This window comes from Mercenaria mercenaria, chromosome 5 (assembly GCF_021730395.1).
Source record: "Mercenaria mercenaria strain notata chromosome 5, MADL_Memer_1, whole genome shotgun sequence".
Taxonomy (NCBI): Eukaryota; Metazoa; Mollusca; class Bivalvia; order Venerida; family Veneridae; genus Mercenaria; species Mercenaria mercenaria.
This window is the reverse complement of record NC_069365.1, coordinates 7,843,665-7,865,347: the sequence shown is the minus strand read 5'-3', so window position 1 is coordinate 7,865,347 and position 21,683 is coordinate 7,843,665. Positions and strand designations below refer to the sequence as shown.

At 35.0% G+C, this 21,683-nt stretch overlaps 1 long non-coding RNA gene across 1 annotated transcript; it reads right to left on the bottom strand.

Annotated features, from left to right (window-relative positions):
* Positions 1-9,133: 9,133 nt before the first annotated feature.
* LOC128556852 (uncharacterized) lies at positions 9,134-21,127 on the bottom strand. Its single transcript, XR_008370874.1, has 3 exons — positions 21,072-21,127; positions 11,838-12,000; positions 9,134-9,245 (listed from the first exon to the last, which is right to left on the bottom strand). It is a non-coding gene; the product is annotated as an uncharacterized LOC128556852 (long non-coding RNA).
* Between the last annotated feature and the right edge of the window lie 556 nt (positions 21,128-21,683).

Here is a 21,683-nt window from a genome sequence, read left to right as displayed (position 1 = left end):
TCCAATTATTTGCAACATATATCTAAACAGCATTGCAATGCCAATGATTTAAAAAACATAAATTCATTTAAAATTTGATTCAAAAGTGAACCTTTTAACACAATAGCTAAGGTTATTGGTGTTTGCCAGCAATATGACAATATGTTATGTCACAACAGAACATTATGACCTTTTAATTAAACCTTATACTAGCAACTATTATTTCGGCCTAGAACAAAAACCTATTCATTTAAATAACCTGATTTAACTAGATGCCCATTACCAACTGACACTAAGTCTTCATGCCTTGCTAGCTTATTAAACAGCACCACTGAGAATATAAAAACTAAAAATAGCACCTAACATTCACTCAGGTGAACCTTGCAAACAAAGCTAGAGATACTAAAGTGTAGAAGTCACACATATACCCTTCAAATTATTAATTTTCCATATAATACTCTTCTTAATAGATTAAATTTTAAATTTTATTTATCAAGGCCATACTCAAAAACTGTCCTGACTTGCAAATTATCACATGACACAAAATATCTGGAGCCATGATTCAAAGAACAAGAATGAATCCAGGAATTTTTCATAATATTGTAAAATCATCTTATGTGGGTTAGACCAGACAAAAAGCCCTACACCCTGTCAAATTGATACTGATGATGCATGGTGGATTTATAATCACATCCTCACTTTGTACCTCAATTGTCAGACAATAAATATAAACATCTTAAAGATGAGAATATATAGACCACAGATATAGATAGCAGAAGGCCTGAAAGACCATGTGCATGACCTAGAATGGGTCTGCGGATATTATTAGGCTTAGATAGACACTTCGTCTCAATGCTAAGAAGTAACAAATAATTGAAGTATGTCAAATATCCATTGTCAAATAAAATCAAAACGTTCAGACTCGATGTAGTGTTTGTGCTAGTGACACAACAACCTATAGGTGAATCAAAACTTTAACCAGGATTTACTAGTCCAAGGGGATGGGACAAATGGCTAATAATAAATGTCAGTGTTATGTAAGATGCTACATCCTATTTATAACCCTAAATAGTCACTTGAAAGTTAATATAATAATTGAAAATAATGCTCTCTTACAATATTTATAAAACAACCATTATGATGCAGATTTTAAAAGCTTCATGTTTTGTTTTCTTACATTTACTAAAAAAGTGATTCTATCAAACATGGAAAAATCATACAAGCTGAATTGTTTTGAATTACTTTCAATGGTAGGCTTAAACTGTAAACCTTACTTTAATATCAACTTGATAGGTCCAATATTTCCATAATGATTAACTTATAATCTTCTAGTTTAAACAATTTTGCAATCAGAAGTTGCTAAATACTGAAAGACTTCGGTCTAGAAGAGAAACAGGTAGAAGACTGGAAGTTATACAGCCTGTAAGAAGGAAAGAAAGCTAGCTTGCTGTATACAACCATACAATGTAGCAGCTTTGGCTAGCCTGATGGGTGAAATATACAGCCTGGTAGCACACAGGAGAGCTAGTTAGATGTAATGTATAGACCATAATGAAATATTCTACCAATAGGACGCTATAGGATAGATGAGCTTATAGGAATATATAGGGTAGACTAAAAGAAGCAAAGAATGTTAAATGCTCCCTAGAAGAAACATGGGCTGGCTGGCAGTATGCAGCATCTCTCTCGGTAGCAGCTTCGGTTAGCTTGATGGATGAAGTAAACAACCTGGCAGCACATGTGAGAGCTAGATGGATATAATATTGGTCCTAATGGCAGTTATAATTAAGAAAGAAATATATACCATATTAGCATCATGGAGAGACACCATGAGATAAACTAGCTACAGTTAGGAGGATGCGATAGTAAGCAGGAAGAAATATATATCCTAGAAGCATCATGGAGGGACACCATGGGATAGCTAGCTAGAGTTAGGTGGATATAATAGTTAGCATAAAAAAATAGTACCTAGTAGCATCATGGAGGCAGCACCATGAGATAGCTAGCTTGAGTTAGGTGGCTATAATAGTTAGCTTGAAGAAATATACCTTATCAGCATCATGGAGGCAGCACCATGGGATAGCTGACTAGTTTTGTGAGTATGATAGTTAGCAGGAAGAAATATATACCCTAGTAGCATCATGGGGGAACACCATGAGATAGCTAGCTAGAGTTAGGTGAATATGATAGTTAGCAGGAAGAAATATATACCCTAGTAGCATCACAGGGGAACACCATGCGATAGCTTGCTAGAGTTAGGTAGAAATCATGGTAATATAGGATAGAAAAAAAAGTTAGATGGGAAAGTTAGCTAAATAGATACAAGCACAGCGAACAAGCTGCATTGATAGAAAAGCAACAGCGTAGAAGAAAGAAACTAGATCTTATCTTTCAGTCTTTAGATACAGAGCTTTTTTTCAAAATAGTACAATCAATAATCCATGTGATCAATAGTTATTTCAATTCAAATTCAACAAAAATATATGGAAAACTACTTACAGTAACCAGTACGCAAGCTTATGCTAAGTGGGCATGAGAGGTATAGCAGTTCATTACCTCTCAAAACCTCTCATTCATACCAAGTATGCTAGTAGGCTTCCACAGGGTGTTCTTATACATTTTTTCCAATTTTTCAGCATATTCATTTTAAAGACAAACTGTCACAGTTTGATACAAAATTGACCTCTCATGTATTTTCTTTGACAATTTTGACCCCGGGGTCATGATTTGAACAAACTTGGTAGAGGTCCACTAGGCAATGCTTCACACCAAATATCTAAGCTCTAGGGCTTCTGGTTTTTGAGAAGAAGATTTTTAAAGTTTTTCCTTTCAGTTGCCATGGCAACCAGAATTCTGTATGGAATTCAATTCTTTGAATAATTTTTAAAGAAGACCATTCAAGGAACATCCCTGTGAAGTTTCATTAAAATTGGCCTGTTGGTTTAGGAGGAGATGTTGTTTAAAGGAAAGTGTGGACGGACGGACGTACGCCGGACAATGAGCGATCACAATACCTCACCCTGAGCACTTCATGCTCAGGTGAGCTAAAAACAGCACACATAATAAAATGGTGCCTATGCTGCCTTTGATCTCACCATACCACCTGTAGTGACCTTGACCTTGTATTGATAGGACTTAAAAAGATTCCCCAATCATTATGACAAAAATTTATGAGCAAAGCCAATCCTAGAATTTTATTAAAAGTCATACTTTTATTTTTAGCTCTAAATTTACAAGCACGAATTTGTGAAATGTTGGTCTCTATTTCATAGTACAAATTTAACCACATAGATAGCAGACTAAGATGTAACATTTTAGAGAAGTGAAGACCTGAACATTTGCTTTGCTTATGTCAGTGCTGGACTCAGCTATAATTTTGCTCAATGCATTTTAATTTTTCAAAAGATGTTAAGATTTTAATTTTTCATAGATTTTCAAACAAACACTTTCACTGCAAAGACAGAAATGCTCTATCAAAACTTTTCCATATTAAAATCCTTCCCTTGTTGCTGACAGGAATCTGTCTTACAATTATATGCTTTGAATTTCATAAAAATAAAACTCATGAAAGAAAGGTATAATTGTATCAATTTATTTTATTTTTTTGTTAAATTATCAAAAAGTAGTTATAAAGAAAAATCTTCATGACCTACAAATTTAAGAATCATGCAATGTCTGTGAAATAAATATCATTCAAAATAAAGTAATTAGCTCTTAAAGTAAGAATTAACAAAAATATGCCTTTTCCCCTTTGCATAAAACTTTAAGAAATCTGTGTACATCCTAAAAGTTAAACTATTACATTTGTACTTCCTGAATATCTAATAACAAACAAGTATAAAGTATACGGTAAATAGGACAGATTTTTTTCTAACTTGTATGAAAAGTATCTTGAATAAATATAGGATACATTTGTATGTGGTAAATAGGGTTTATAGGCCAATGGTAAACTGTGAGACCATCTCTAAATCCTGAAATACAGTAGTTCAATATTAGTCAGTAGCCAATATTTCTTAACCCAATCCTGTGATATTTCAAACAGCAAGCTATTATAACCAGCTGCAAGTATTTTTGAAAGATGATCAACACCATAAGAATGTTTGACTCAACTAAGGTGAAATGATACTTTTTAAAATTGTGTTTATCATCTGAAAAATGACCTGTAATACAGTTCACATCTTGACCTAGAAAAGAATGAAGATGTCTTTAAATGCAGATACATGAACCAGCAGCCATTCCACCTATTTCCCTTGTCAATGACTTTTTTCAGTGTTTTTTAAAGATTGGTGGCATTTTGGTGAAAAGTGTATTGATTTTCTAGTAATCATCTAATACATTATCTAACATACACATGTTTCTTTACAATTTCCCCATACCAGCTATAAAAGCAGTTGAAAGATTTCAAATGCCTCCAAAATGAATGACATATTGTCCCTAAATGCAATTTAAACCTGAACCAGAAGCGCTTCCCCCTCTACTGAAGAAATTTGACAAGAAGTATTTAATATTCTAATATCACTAGAGCCCCTTTATGCTATTTAAAGAATCCAGTCCCTTTTAAATTATATTCTTGTAACTTGAAGCCAAAAATAAATTATTCTGACACTTTGGTTTATTCAAGTACCTCTTTGCCAGTTTATCTTGGGTAATTATTGACCAGAAACTGTTTTTTACTTTAAGTACCAGTGGCCTGACTCCAGTAGCCTTTAATACAAACTGTATAAACATATAAACTTGCTATACACTAAGTTTGGTAACAATATGCTGTTTTAGTAATGGTGACCTTGACCTCATTTTGCCTGGAGACCCCCAGTCTTAAGCCTCTTCTCCTCAAAAGCTTTCTATCAAGTTTCATTGCAATATCTAATTCATAGCTTCAAACTTGCTACACACCATGTTTGGTGACAACTAAATTATTGACCTGAAACCCCATTTGATGTGGTTAACCTAGCCCTACTGTTTTAACCAAATTCAATTACCACAATCCGCAGAAAACTGTATACAGTGACCCCAACTGCCTCAATACAATCCCAAGCTAGGGCTAAACAAAAGTTTAGTAAATAAATATCAATTTGAACTACAACCCAGACTGACCATGCTTGTCAGCCCACATTACTACCCGTAACTAGCACCCCAAACTTGGTAACCATGATTTTCAAAATTGAACCATGTGATAATGATTCACTGAAATCCCTTGAAAACTTAAGTTATTTCTGAATGAACAATCTGGAGGAAAAGTGCCATTGTCTGTGACTTAATCTGAGGGATAGAACTGACTCTCAATATACCTTCTCATTATGCTTAACTTTTGATAAAGTTTCATTGGAATCCATTGAATAGTTTAAAAGCTTAAATATAGCTAAGACACAAAATAAGTAAATAAGTATTACAGTCCTTTAAACGTGTAATACTGGTGACCTTGACATTTGATGTACTGACTTCAAACTGACTGTTTTCCATAACATAACATCATGCTGAACATTTCATTTAAATTACACTAGATGTTTTGGAGAAACTAACAGTGTGATTATATGAGAACATGAAAACAGACGAAATTTGATGGTACATTATACTAAATTTGACTTGGAACTTTACGAGGAAGTGGCAAGCATAGTGCAAGGTGCATGCTGGGATGCTGAACAATGCAGGAGAACAGTGCAATGGAAGGATGCAAAGGGAAGGAAGAACATAAAGTCCCAGGTCAAACATGTAGTATAATGAACTTAGAAAATTGTGGAACCATAAAAAGATAACGTAACAGCAGATGTATATTATGCAAAAAGCCTGCCTCCAACTTTACCAAATTGTTGAATTTTTTACAAAATATTATTTTTGTTTAAGCTAAACAGAACAAGAGCAATTTAATTAGGTTTAAATGTGCTATAAAGTGTAACAAATTTGCAAAATCTAATTATTTAGATTTAATACAGAAAGATAAATGCCAAAACAATTTCTTTTCGAGAATACTGGTTGCAGAGAGCCAATCAATCTGTTTCAAAATATGACAATGGCTTTTTAGATTTGGAACCCCAAAATCTGTTCCCAGTTAAGACAATGTTGTTCAAAGGAAATTAACTTGTTAAGAGCCCTAATGCAAGTAAATGATTTCAATAGTGATGTTGGTTGGCTCAGAGCCTGACACACATTTCCCAATTAACTTAGCAAATATAGTGTAAGCCAACTTGATTGAGAGGACATTGGTTAAGACCTGACATGGGTTTCCCTATTAATGTTTAAAGGATACTGATTCACATCTTTCTTAAACCAAGTTGTCTAATGAGAGAATAGTGGTTGAGACCTGACATGGTTTTCCCAATTAATTTTTAGGGGATACTGGTATTGTAAACCATGTTGACTATTTAGAGGATACTGGTTTAGACCTGATATGTTTTCCCAATTAACTTTTAGAGGATACTTGTTCAAATATACATGTAGTGTAAACCAACTTGAATATTGAGAGGACATGGGTCAAGACCTAACATTGTTTTCCCCAATTAACTTTTAAAGGATACTGGTTCACATCTATTGTAAACCAAGTTGACTGACAGAATAGTGGTTGAGACCTGACATGGTTTTCCCAATTAACTTTTAGAGGATACTGGTTCAAATCCATTGTAAACCAAGTTGAATATTGAGAGAATACTGGTTTAGACCTGATGTGGTTTTCCCAATTATGTTTTGGAGGTTACTAATTCAGATCTAGTGCAAATCGAAATAATGTCTAAATCCGTTAAGATATTTGTTCACAACATTCACATGTTTTTCCAAAATTAATATTTCAGAGTACACTGGTTAAGATTTATTGCTAATCAAGACAACGACTAATGAGTACACTGGTTTAAAGCACTGATATGTTTTCCCCAATTAATTTATTGTGAGGATACTGGTTCATTTCTCTGGCAAATTAAAATTTTGCAATTTGCTTTCCAGATAACCCATTTCATATTTTTGAATGACCTGTCCCCAAACAAATAAAAACTCACTTGCCAACAAACTTGAGCATATAATCAGCATATACATGTGCTATGTAAAAATAATTGAGTTATGGCCCTTTTAATGGTTACCACATCCAAATATATCAATATTAATAGTAAACCAAACTGTTCCATCTATTAAATTTCTTGACAATCTTCAAAATATATAGCCTACATAAACTACTACTTGCACATTGAAATATTAAAACAGCAAAACCATACAAATCAATTATTTCCCCTTTTGTAAGTGACAAATGGAATGATGGTCCATAGTGCAAAGACCTTGAACCATCAACTGAATTATGGGATATGTACAGTATCATCTCCCCTTTGTGTGATGGCAATTTTAATGTACTAAACAGAACTCAAATTACACTGAATATATTGACAGATGGCAATGAGAAGAAATGCAATATGCAAGAAACATAACCCTGAATTGATTATTTACAAGTTATCTTCTCCTCTTATGTTTTTTACGAATGCTTATTGAATTCATACAATTATTTGATATAAGTACTGGTATCGAGGATGAAACTAGAATTTTCAAGCCAAAAGGTCACAATATTTATTTGTTGAGACAAAAATATAACACCAATTTAAAGAAAAACGACTGCTCCTTGCATGTCAAAGTTACAGCTCAGAAAAGATCTAACATGACCTTTGACCTCTTTATTAATAAAATCTTGACCTTTGAGATAGAAACCTGCATCTTACTCAAAACACTGTTTAACTTTGGCAAACAGTTATGGCCCTGACAAGACCTTACATAAATTTTAACCCCTAAATGTGACCTTGACCATCAGGAAAAATATGCAGACTGATCCATGCATGTCAATGTTGCAGTTCGGACATGCCGTATTCCCTTTGATACCCTAACTGTGACCATAACCTTTGAATTAGGAGCCTGCAGCTTGTGCGCTATAGGCAAATAAATCTGTCAAATAATAAAAAAATACTGCTCATGCACATGAAATTAGACAGACATAAGACTTAGCAAATATTCATGGATTTTACAGAAAATTGATTCAAGCCTAACACAATATGACCAGTGCTTTATCAGAAAAAAAATTACTTATTGCCAAATCACTCTGAAGAAAATCTAGAAAAAACAATCTGAACAACAAATACAAAACAAAGTCTAACAAGGCAGTCTGAAAGACAGCTAAATCCCCCGCCACTGCTATGGATAGTGAAATGGTAAAACCTTGACCTTTAGCTGTGACCTTGACCTTGAACTGACATGGCTGACTCATGAATTCTGCACAACGTCTTGATGAGGTGATCATTTGACCCAAGTTTGATGAAAATCCGTCAAGGGGTTTAGGAGGTACAGCGTGAACACAAAATGGAAGGCTCAAACCTTTGACCCCCAAGTTGTGACTCATGGGTTCTGCACATAGTCTTGATGATGTGATCATTTGACCCAGGTTTTATAAAATTCCTTCAAGGGGTTTAGGAGATAGAGAGCGGACATGAAATGGAAGGCTTAAACCTTTGAGCTCAAGTTGTGACCTTGACCTTGAGTCGGCATTGCTGACTCATAAGTTCTGCAAACTGCCTTGATGAAGTGAGCAGGTGACCCAATTTTGATGAAAATCCTTCAAAGGGTTTAGGAGATATAGAGCGGACACAAAATAGAAGGCTCAAACCTTTCACCCTATGTTGTGACCTTGACCTTGAGCCGGCATGGCTGACTCATGGGTTCTGCACATCGCCTTGATGAGGTGATCATTTGACCCAAGTTTTATAAAATTCCTTCAAGGGGTTTAGGAGAGATAGAGCAAACACAAAATGGAAGGCTAAAACGTTTAACCTCAAGTTGTGACCTTGACATTGAGTCAGCCAGCAAAATACCTTGATGTGGTGATCATTTGACCAAATTTTGATGAAAATCCTATATAGAGCGGACACAAAATGGAAGGCTCAAACCTTTGACCTTGAGTTGTGATCTTGACCTTGAGCCGACAAGGATGGCTCATAGGTTCTGCACATTGTCTTGATGAGGTGATCATTTAACCCAAGTTTCATGAAAATCCTTCAAGTGGTTTAGGAAATAGGGAGCGGACACGAAAGTGTTATGGACAGATGGAAGGACGGAAGGAGACCATTCCTAAAACCCCCCACCACTTGTGGCGGGGGATTAAAAAAGCAAAACTATAATTAAACATTCTTTTTTTAACTTTATTTACCTTCCTTCCTTCCTTGCTTTGTGTCCGCTTTTTTGTCCTTTACCAACTGTCTGCTGAATGAACATGCACTCTCAACAAGCGTCACATAATTTGCATTGGTTAGCTGTAGAAAAAAGGTATACAGTTACTGTAGTAAATAAACTTGCAATATGTTCTATATAAAATTAGAAATTTTCTGAGAGCTGTAACAGTTTGTCGCCAGGCCCATTTAAAACAAGAGCTGTCACAGAAGACAGCACACTCGACTATTTTGATGCTGGATAGTAAAACTGGGCACATCTGAGGAAACTGCAGCTGTGGCTGAAGTGTTTAATGACTCTAACAGTGAATGAAGATATTGCACAATAGCTTGAGTCTGTGTCAAAAATATTAAGTAATAAGACAGATAAAGATAAAGTGTATCAAAACACTAAAAAAGTATAATTCTAAGCAAAGAGAAGGCGTAATTCATAAAATATTGGGGCAAGAGTTATGCACCTTGTGTCATATGGTGTGGGTGATGATGTGAAACAACTACTTCAAGTTTGAATCAAATCCATTTCGTAATAACTATGATACAGTGAAAATGCATCAAAATTAACCTTAATTCAAAGTAAAAGGAGACATAATTCATTAACAAGAGCTGTTGGAGGCTAGCAATGCTCCACTATTCAACAGCCTTGTCAGTTGAAGAATACAAAAGTCAACAAGGCAGTCTAAAAGACAGCTAAATCCCCCGCCACTGGTATGTATAGTGAAAGGGTAAACCATTGACCTTTAGCTGTGACCTTGACCTTGAACTGACATGGCTGGCCTATACATTCTGCACATTGTCTTGATGAGGCGATCATTTGACCCAAGTTTCATGAAAATCCTTCAAGGCATTTAGGATATACAGAGCTCAAACCTTTGACCATGACTTGTGCCCTTGACCTTGAGTTGACATGGCTGACTCATGAGTTCTTGATGAGGTAATCATTTGACCAAAGTTAAATGAAAATCCTTCAAGGGGTTTAGGAGATACTGAGTGGGCACAAAAAGGAAGGCTAAAACCTTTGACCCTAAGTTGTGACCTTGACCTTAAGCTGGCATGGCTAACTCATCAGTTCTGCACATCGTCTTGATGAGGTGATCATCTGACCCAAGTTTTATGAAATTCCTTCAAGGGGTTAAGGAGATATAGAGCTGACACAAAATGGAAGGCTAAAACCTTTAATCTTGAGTTGTGACCTTGACCTTGAGCTGGCATGGCTGACTCATGAGTTCTCACATTTTCTTGATGAGGTGATCATTTGACCAAAGTTTCATGATTATCCTTCAAGGGGTTTAGGAGATACAGAGCGGACACGAAAACAAAGTAGAGTAATGGGACCTGCTTAGTACATGTCAGATCATGACAGTGAACAAGTGTGTGAAGTTTCAATCCATTCCCATTAGGCAGTACTGAGATATCACCTTAATCAAACATTTCTAAGTCGAAAAAGGGGCATAATTTTGTAAAAAAGCAAAACAGAGTTATTGAACCTGTGCAATGTAAGTCAGTTTATCACAGTTAATATGTGTGTGAAGTTTCAATCCATTCCCGCAAGTGGTTACTGAGATAACAGCTTACATACAAAAACTTAACCAAATCGGGATGCGGACACAGACCCATGGGTGAGTCCAATAGCTCTACTATTCTTTGAATAGTTGAGCTAAAAATTGGTGCCAGTTATGCACCTTGTGTCATATGATGCGGGTGGTAAGGTGGAACAACTGTTTAAAGTTTGAATCAAATCCATTTAATAATAACAGAGCTAGAGTGAAAGTGCATCAAAACTTTCATCTGAAATTCTAAATCAAAAGGGGGAATAATTCAGGAGTTATGGTCCATGTGGGTGATGATGCTGAACAATTGTTTCAAGTTTGAATCAAATCCATGGCGTGAAAGTGCACCAAAACTTTAACCTGAAATTCCATGAAGAAAGGGGGCATAATTTGTGAACGATTTGTGCCAGAGTTATAAACCTTGAGTCATATGATGTGGGTGATGATGTGGAAGAAATATTTCAAGTTTGAATCAAATCCATTTAGTCATAACTGAGATAGAGTGAAAGCACACCAAAACTAACCTGAAATTTCATTTTAAAAGGGGGCATAATTCATGAAAAATTGGTGCCAGAGTTTTGCACCTTGTGTCAATGTCATTATGATGAGGGTGATGATGTAGAACAACAATTTTAAATTTGAATCAAATCTGTAGAGTGATAACTTGGAGAGAGTGAAAGTGCACTAAAACTTTGCCCTGAAATTCTAAATAAAAAGGGGGGATAAATCATGAAATATTGGTGCAAGTGTTATGGCCCTTATGCCAGATGATGTGGGTGATGGTGAAGAATAACTATTTTAAGTTTAAAGCAAATCCATCCAGTAATTAGAGAGATAAGTTGAAAAAAGAAAAAGTGTAAAAAAAACTTTAACCAAGGTAGGGATGTGGAAAGATGCCGACGTTGACGGGGCGAGTAGGATAGCTCTCCTTATACTTCGTATAGTAGAGCTAAAAATGGAGGATTTTTTCTTTCCGCCATTATCCAACCGGCCTGAAACTGCTACTTGGTTACCTATTTAGTTCTATTGTACATATACAGGAGCTTTCAATTTTGTACAAGCTTATTTTTTTAATATTTCTAGAAAACTTGCATACAGATTCTGTCCAAACTAATCTACATGTACTCACTTTTAAGAATGAAAATGTCTTGGCTTTCACTGGGGTATGTTCTGGTTCCCATTCTGACAGCTGTTATAAAGTTCAGCACTGTGAGAGTCAACTGGAAAGATGGCAGACATCAAAACAAACTTGCGTTATGAAGGTGTAGATCACCAATCATAGACTCGTCAGCCTGAAATAAATTGCTTATTGTTCTTGACATTGCTTAGATATAGTACTAGAGATTAATCAATGACACAACCTTGCATTTATGTATACACCTATTGTCTATTTTCACAGTAAATCAGTAAATACTAAAGACAAAGAGAATCTGAATTTATTTTACTACACTCTAAACATTTTCTTATGTGGACATACAATATGCATGTATTTGACAACTTCTTTTTTTGCATTGACATAATGTTCTTCCAGTAATATGCAAGTTATAACTGGGGATTAAATATCTATCAATGACTTGATTTGTAGAACAATATGCAGCACCAAGTTCATGGAACTTAAGAAAATCTTAAACAATTAAGGGCACATGCATGTATTAGACAGCCTGCTCGACTATTCGATTGTTGTCCCAGAAGCAGGAATATTACCCTTAAAGTTGAGATATCTAGACTTTTAAAACAATATCTGCATTATAGTTTTGGAGACAGTTGCATTTAAAACTTTAAACAGGATTTTCTAAGCACAAAAGTGGGCATAATTTGGCCAAAATGCATGTCAGACTTACAGGACTTGATGCTATCACCTAGTTTTATAACCCTAAAGACACATGAGAAATTTCAATTCAATGTCTGCATCAGTTTTGTAGACAATTAAATTTGCAAGACTTTCTATGTCCAAAAGTGGACAAAATTTGCCCAAAATACAAACAATTGAGAGGTATGTAACTTGACCCAGTATGGTTGGAAACTGACCTAGAAAAAGTAAAAAAAAAAGTTTCAATGCTTAATATAATGCTATTATTGTTAATAGCTAGATATACTGGCATGCAAAACTTTAACCAGGAGTTTTAAAGGGGGCATAATTTGGTCAAAATGCAGGTCAGAGTTATGGGACTTGATGCTATCACATAGTTTTATAACCCAGAAGACACATGTGAAGATTCAATTCAATATCAGCATTAGTTTTGGAGAAAGTAACTTGCATGTAAAACTTTAACCAGGATTTTTTAAGTCCAAAAGGGGGCATAATTTGGCCAAATAACATATGTCAGTTTAATGAGACGATGACCTTATATATGGAGGTTGGTAATTGACATAGAAAAAGAAATCAAAGCCTTGAAATGTCTGACGGTTGCGGGTTTTTAGTAGATTTATTTTCTGTTTAAATGCCAGTCTATGAATATACATGAATGAGAAACAAATACAAATTTAATGTGCCTCATATTTCAGATGATCTCTGTCTGACCCACCTTGTGATGTAATCATGGGCTGGAATACCTTATCATTGATAGATCTTATATAATCTAAATGGTCAGTGTGAGTGGATACAGGTTGAATAAGAACTGCTTGTTCATTGATAATTCATCCACACTGTTCATGAATGGGACTATTTTGTGTAGCACATGAACATCCTTTGGATGTGATTCGGAATAAAATAAAGATGCTATGAATGTCAGAAATACACTTTAACTTTGGTAGCGGGATAAACCCGCAACCAAAAATAAGTAAAACAAGAGCTGTCGGAGGACAGCAAAGCTTGTCTATTCAACAGCCTAATTGTCAGTTGAATAAATACAGAAGTCGAAAAAGCGGCATAATTTTGTAACAAGAGGGCCAATATGGCCCTTTATCGCTCACCTGTTATCATTGCACTTAAGGCATCGCCTACAGTGGCAGTCATTTAATTGACTCAAAATTTTACACGCAAATTTTCATAAAAAAAAAAAAGATGACTAAGTGGTAACAATAAAGTCAATAAATTTGTCATAATTATGTTTTAAATATCTATGTGAAGTTGTGAACATATGCAAGTAAAAGGATGCGCATTTCACTACCTGTATTATGCCTTTATTTGATATTTTTCTATGACAAAATTTTGGAATTTTACGTGCAGTGAAACTCAATATATATTCAATACATTTCAAAGATAATTACAGCCAACTGTAAAGCAGACCGTGAAGAATAAAGTCTTCAGAAATTATCTTGAAATTTTACCTGATTACTGAATTATACACAAAAATCCCAACACCATCAATTTATCCAATTTGTGTTATCTGTTCACACATAATTTACATGTATATAAACAGGTGATATTATAGGATTATGTATAGGTTTACCTGGCTACCTGTGGTCAGTAATGCAAGTACAAACAACATTTTAAATTAAATTTACATGGGGTTGTCTTTTTGTGTCTAATGCAATAACCAGGAACAATTTCGACAAAAATCCATAAGAGTTTGCAGTATACATATTGTACTATGAAATTAACTAAATTTTGTGTTTGTAATATTTTTTATATTGGAGTTGACTGCACATAAAATTTCAATATTTTGGGGTAAACTTTCGGTCTAAATGAGACTCAAACATTTTACAAGCAGCATATGTACTATAAATCATCATATGCTTCTTATGTTGATGATAATTTGACCAGCTGTTAAGGCTTTAGTGCAATTTTTAAGAGAAAAATACTCGGCCTGAAAATATGAACTGATACGGAGTTGTGACTGTGGCGATGCTTTAAGGACAAGAAGGTAAAAAAATCATAATCAAGATCAATCAAAAGAATTATGAGAAAATATAGTTGAATTTTCTTAAAGTTACTTCAAATAAAATTATTTTCAAATCACACCAGTAGTTTCATGCCCGAAGGATTACATCAGAGGAGGATAGGAGCAAAATTTTGACTGATGAAGCCCACCCCTGTAAAAAATGTTCTAGAACTAGTATTAAGTTCTTGAACATTCAAGAACTTCTGAAGAACTTAGAAAACTGTTCTTGAACCAGCAAAACAGTTCTTAGACTGTGGTTCTAGAACAATGATGGTTCTTGAACATTGGTTCAAAAACTGCAAAAGTTCAAGAACTTATAGAACTTTACAGAGTTCTTGAACAGTTACTGCTGGTCTAGAACCAAAATTGTTCTTGAACACAGGTTCATTAAAAGTACTAAAATTCAAAACCTTTTTCTAGTTCAGTACCAGTTCTTGAACCCAATTGTGAGTTTCTGAACTGTTCATTCATTATACAAAAAACTTAGGTTTATTACCTTTTACAATAATGAATAAGTTCTTGAACATTAAAATTCATAATGTCACATGATCAGTTTCCATTATTTTGTTGCATGCTGGGAAATGTTTTGCACATGTGATTCAGCAATTTTAGAGAAGTTTGTGCAGCAAATAAGCAGGAAATATTTATCAACTACAGTAAGTAATGGTTTAAAAGGAACACGAGTGTAATGAATATCAGATAAGTAATTATAGTGTTGTCATTAAGTGTTCATTTTAAAAAATATAAAATCCTTTTAAAATGTCACAAGTTTTCACGACCCTGAAGCAAAGCTAGTTTCTTAATTTCAATCTTGAGATTAAATTAAATTATACATTGTTTAACTTAATGTTTTGTATTTTATGCAGCAACTGTTTACTTCTTATTATGCCCCCAATCCCACTCTAGTTTACTGTTTTACTCATGTCATTTGTTGAGGGTGTAAAATGTCATTTCACAGTGACTGAGACTAAAAACAGACCACAGTCTCTGGCCACTAACTGAACATCACTTTGACCTATAGTTGACAGATTTCATAGGATGGTCAGTCTGCTAAATAACAGTAATGTAGTTTCAAAAAAATGTTGTCTGTAGCCCCTGCCAAGATCAGTTCATAAAATTTTCGACAGGGTTTTTAAATTAGTTCTTGAATTTATTCTTGAATAGTCAAAGGAAGGGACTCAGTTATATCGAACTTCTGTAATCATATCTAGAAGTTCTTGAACTGTTCAAGATCATTGCAGAATTAATACTTGAACTAGTTCTTGGATAGTTCAAGAACATTAAATTGTCATTCTAGAACTAGGAGTTCAAGAATTTGTTCTAGGTTTAGTTCTAGAAAAAGTTCTAGAACCTAGAACGGCCATTTAATGTTCATGAACTATTCTAGAACTAGATTCAAGAAATATTTCTTGAATTCCTCGCAGGGGTTTAAAAGGACAGGAACAACAAAGGAAAGAAATTAAAAATAAATCTAAGTCCTCAGAAAAAATATCTAAGTCCAAAGGACAGGAACAACAAAGGGAAGAATTTAACCAAAAGAAAAAAAAAATCTTACAAGGTACAGATATGTCAAAATACACCTAAAGCTTGGAGGTACCATCCATGTTGTACCAAAGAAAAGTGGTCTCGGGTCTTCCCTACGGCCAATAATAAAAAAGTTACTAAATAAGCTATTTATAGTAACATAAAAGGGAAGTAAATAAAAAAAATATTGTGAGTAAACAAAAGAAGGATCTGCCAAATAAAAACAAAAGCACTGCAATCAACGCAAATGCAGAGCAATATACACACAAAACAGTCATATGACCTTTGACCACCTAGTGTGACCCTGAGCTTGAAGTGAGCCATCCGAAACATGCGCTCTGCACGTCGTTTCGATGAGGTGAACATTTGTGTCAGGTTTCTTTGAAATCCTTCAAGGGGTTCAAGAGTTACAGAGCGAATGGGAAATTGCTAACCTACAGACATAAAGACAGACGGACACCGAGGCGATAACATAATATGTCCCTTCGGGTGTATAAAAAGGAAACGAGATCTTATGGTGATACAAGTTGTGTGCAAGTTTGGTTAAAATCAAATCATAAATGAAGCTGCTATTGTGCAGACAAGGTCAAAATAGCTAATTTTGGCCCTTTCAGGGCCCATAACTCTGGAACCCATAATGGAATCTGGCTGGTTCAAGAAAGTAACCAAAACCTTATGGTGACACAAGTTTTGTGCAAGTTTGATTAAATTCAAATCATAAATGAAGCTGCTATTGTGCAGATAAGGTCAAAATAGCTAATTCTTGCCCTATCAGGGGCCATAACTCTGGAACCCATTATGGAATCTGGCCAGTTCAAGAAAGGATCAAAGATCTTGTGGTGATACAAGTTGTGTGCAAGTTTGGTTAAAATAAAATCATAAATGAAGCTGCTATTGTGCAGACAAGGTCAAAATAGTTAATTTTGGCCCTTTCAGGGGCCATAACTCTGAAACCCATTATGGGATCTGGTCAGTTCAAGAAAGGAACCGAGATCTTATGGTGACACAAGTTTTGTGCAAGTTTGATTAAAATAAAACCATAAATGAAGCTGCTATTGTGCAGACAAGGTCAAAAAAGCTAATTTTGGCCCTTTCAGGGGCCATAACTCTGGAAACCATTAAGGGATCTGGTCAGTTCAAGAAAAGAACCGAGATCTTATGGTGACACAAGTTTTCTGCAAGTTTGATTAAATTCAAATCATAAATGAAGCTGCTATTGTACAGACAAGTTAAAAATAGCTAATTCTGGCCCTTTCAGGGGCCATAACTCTGGAACCCATAATGGAATCTGGCCAGTTCAAGATAAGAACCAAGATCTTATGGTAATACAAGTTGTGTGCAAGTATGGTAAAAATCAAATCAAAAATAAAGCTGCTATTGCGCAGACAATGTCAAAATAGCTAATTTTGGCCTTTCAGGGGCCATAACTCTGGAACCCATGAAGGGATCTGGCCAGTTCAAGAAAGGAACCAAGATCTTATGGTGATACAAGTTGTGTGCAAGTTTGGTTAAAATAAAATTATAAATGAAATCCCTATCGTGCAGACAAGAAATTGTTGACGCACAAAAATAGCAAATTCTGGCCCTTTAAGGGGCAATAACTCTAGAACCTATGATGGGATCTGGCTAGTTTTCAACAGGAACTGAGCTATCATGCCAATAAAAGTTTTGTACAAGTTTGATCAAAATTGCTTGCAAAATGTGGTCTCTATTTTGTTCACAAGAAATTGTGGACGGACGGATGACGGACGATGGGTGATCACAAAAGCTCACCCTGTCACTACATGACAGGTGAGCTAAAAATGCTAAACAGGGTTATCAAACCTGCACAATGCTTATCAGCTAATGATGGTGGTCAAGTGTGTGAAGTTTCAATCCATTCCCATCAGTTGGTACTGAGATACCAGCTTACATACAAAACTTTTACCAAAAATTTCTAATTTGAAAAAGGGGCATAATTTTGTAAAAATATGAACTAGAGTTTTTGAACCTTTGCACTGCATGTCATATCATGACAGTTAACAAGTGTGTGAAGTTTTAATTCATTCCCATAAGTGGATACTAAGATACCAGCTTACATACAAAAACTTAACCAAAAACTGCCAAGTCGAAAATGGAGCATAATATTGAAAAATTGCAAAGCAGAGTTATAGGACCTGCACAGTGCATGTCAGATCATGACAGTGAACAATGGTGTCAAGTTTCAATCCATTCCCAATATCTCAACGGACTTTGAAAATATTTGGGGTGGTACGCAAACTTTAACATTGTAACAATAAGCATATTCTAAGTCGAAAAGGGGCCATAATGCAGCCAAAATGCTTGATAGAGTTGTCTTCTCCTGTTTACAGATTGGGGTCATGATGGTAAACAAGTATGCAAAATATCAAAGCAATAACTCAATGGACTTTGAAAATATTTGGGGTGGTTCGCAAACTTTAACATTTGTGTGACGCTCACACCGAACCCGTGGCGAGTAGGATATCTCAACTATTATAGTCGAGCTAAAAAGTACAAAAATATGCCTTTAAATGATAGCCATATGTACTTGCATGCAGTTAACCAAGGTGAGACATTGACGCCAATGCCAGGGTGAGTAGAATAACTAAGACTCTTCTTTAAACAGTTAAGCTAACAAGAGCTGTCCCAAAAGAGTCAGCACGCTCAACTTTTCTCAGTGCTCGACTCAAAATTAGAGCTTTGCCAGTAAAAACTTTAAACAAACATTCTAAATTAAAAAGTGGCATAATTCTGACAACTTCCAAACAAAATTATGTGGACTGTTTCTCAAAGTGTTGATAGATAATAACTATTTTAAGTTTCAAGTCAATAGCTTTGATAGTAACAGAGATACTTGACTTTATCAGTAATTTTAACCCAAAAAAATCTAAGTCAAAAAGGGGCATAACTCCATCAAAATTCAAACAGAGTTATGGGGATTGTTTCACCTGGTGTAGACTTTGATAGTTGTTAACTATTTCAAGTTTCAAGTTAATAGCTTTGATAGTAACAGATATTTGACTTTATCAAAAACTTTTAACCGAAAATTCTAAGTTAAAAAGGGGCATAACTCCATCAAAACTCACATCAGAGTTATGGCGAATGGTCCTTCTGGTGTACACTTTGATAGTAGGTAACTTTTCTAAGTTTTAAGTCAATAGCTTTGATATTACCAGAGATATTTGACCTTATCAAAAATTTTAACGTAAAATTCCAAGTTAAAAGGGGCATAACTCTGTCAAAATTCAAACCAGAGTTATATGGATTGTTTCTCCTGGTGTAGACTTTGATAGTAAATAACTACTTCAAGTTTCAAATCAATAACTTTGATAGTAACAGAGATATTGACTTAATCAAAAACTTTAACCATAAATTCTAAAAAGGGACATAAAAATTCAAAATTCAAATCAGAGTTATGGGTATTGTTTCTCCTGGTGTAGACTTTGATAGTAAATAACTATTTTAAGTTTCAAGTCAATATCTTTGATAGTAGCAGAGATATTTGACTTTATCAAAAACTTTAACCAACGGTGACGCCCATGCCAACACCAGGGAGAGTGCAATAGCTCTACTTTTTCTTTAAAAAGTCAAGCTAAAAACGCTCTATAACTGTAAAAGTTATGGCCCTGACAATATCTAACATTACTTTTGACTCCTAAATGTGACCTTGACTTTTAGTAAGTATTTATGCGAAATAATATGAAGACTGCTCCATGCATGTCAATGTTACAGTTTGGACATGCTGTATTCCCTTTGATCCCCGAAATATGACCATATCCTTCGAATTAGGGAGCCTGGAGCTTGTGCTGTCTGCCAAATATAAAAACAATTGCTCATGCATGTCATTTTTTTCTTCCTTCTTTCCTTTTTTTCCCTCATCTTTTTTTTTCTTTGCTATATGCATATATATATTTTCAAACTACAACAATTGTGAAAGTAAATTATAAATTCACTTTAAGTAGATCTACACTATAACAAGAACAAACACTATGCAATTGCACTAGGCATATCAGGGTATTACAAAGTACTGAAACATTTACAGAATACAGATTTTACGGAAATAAGAAGGAACTAAATTCATAAGTATACCGAGGACCCCTTTTCATTTACATAGAGGTGCTGAGACACTAGACAAATGTTTTACCACTTGCTAACCGATGAGTTACACATGATGCACATTTATGCTAGCATATATTAGGCGCAGCTAATTCAGTTCAGGAGTACCAAACGCACGGACGAAAAGCAGAATATGGACTACTATCTGCAAGCTGGAGGACAATATTGTCCTTGGCCACAAAACACACACACACAAAAAAGTGCTCCAAATGAGCCGACAGTCAGTTACAAAATTCAGGCCTGTATTTCTCAAAATCTGAGATTTATACAAAACAAACACTCTAAATAATTATGATCATCGGCTATCTACATAATCACGAGTATATCAATTGACAGCTGTAAATACGGGGAAAACAAAAGAAAACAAAGGAACTAATTTCGTATACTAAACCACTGCTCAATTACAGTAATACTTAAGACAAAATGGTAGATGGGCCAAGGTTAAAAAAGGACAATATTATCCAAGGAGAACAAATGCATGAAAAGCCACCTGTGATTAATTAAAATTTATTTTATTAGAAAAATTCAAGATGACGCAGCTATTTCCACGCGATCACGCAAACTCTTTTTGATAAAAGTAAAGCTAAAAGTTCGCCATTGTCGGTTAAAAAACATTTAAAATTATTTCATCACACTTTGAGAACTGCCTTGCGTAACTCCAGCACAACTAAAGTTTATAAAACTTATAAAACACTTTTGCTAAAATATTCTCTCCCAAAACCACGTCCGCACCATCAACCTTCACCTCATGAAACTGGTTCAAGCCTAACACATCATCAGAAAAAAATTCTTCCCGCCAAATCACTCTCGAGAAAATCTAGAAAAGTGATGCATATTTGAAAAAAAAAATCTGACTATCAAATAAAAGTCTAACAAACATTTCTTTTTAATATATTTACCTTTCTTCCCCACTTTGTGTCCTTCCTCGCTGTTTCGCTTTGCGTCCTTCCTCGTGCTTTACTGGCCTACTGAATGAACACGAGTTCACTACCAACATATGTCACGTGATTCGCACTTTGGTAAGCTTTAGAATAAACTACACTTCCACTAGCCGTTACCTGCTACACTAGGATAACAATTCGACCGAACGTGCGGTGTTATACAGTGATACATGTATGTCATATAGAATACGATTTATTTTCTTGAACACTGTTATTTTATTCTGCACTACAACTCAGATTTTTGCTATGACTAGTTTTGAAAGAATATTACTACATTGTCCGATATGGAATTCCATGGCTAAAAATCAAACTTCCCTAGGTTAGTCCTCGGCCCTCTTTCTTAAAGAAAATGGAACAAAAATTCTCAACTGGTATTAAGAAGCGCGACATAGCTTACAAATGGATTTTAAATTCATACATGTATGGACTTCACCCAGTTACTGACCATTTTTCGACCGCGGGTCTTGGCATAACATACATTATTGCAGTCGCGAAGAGCTACAACAAATAGAACTTTTCTGCTCGTCAAAAGAATGCCCTCATATACATATGGGTGAAATGGTGGAACTC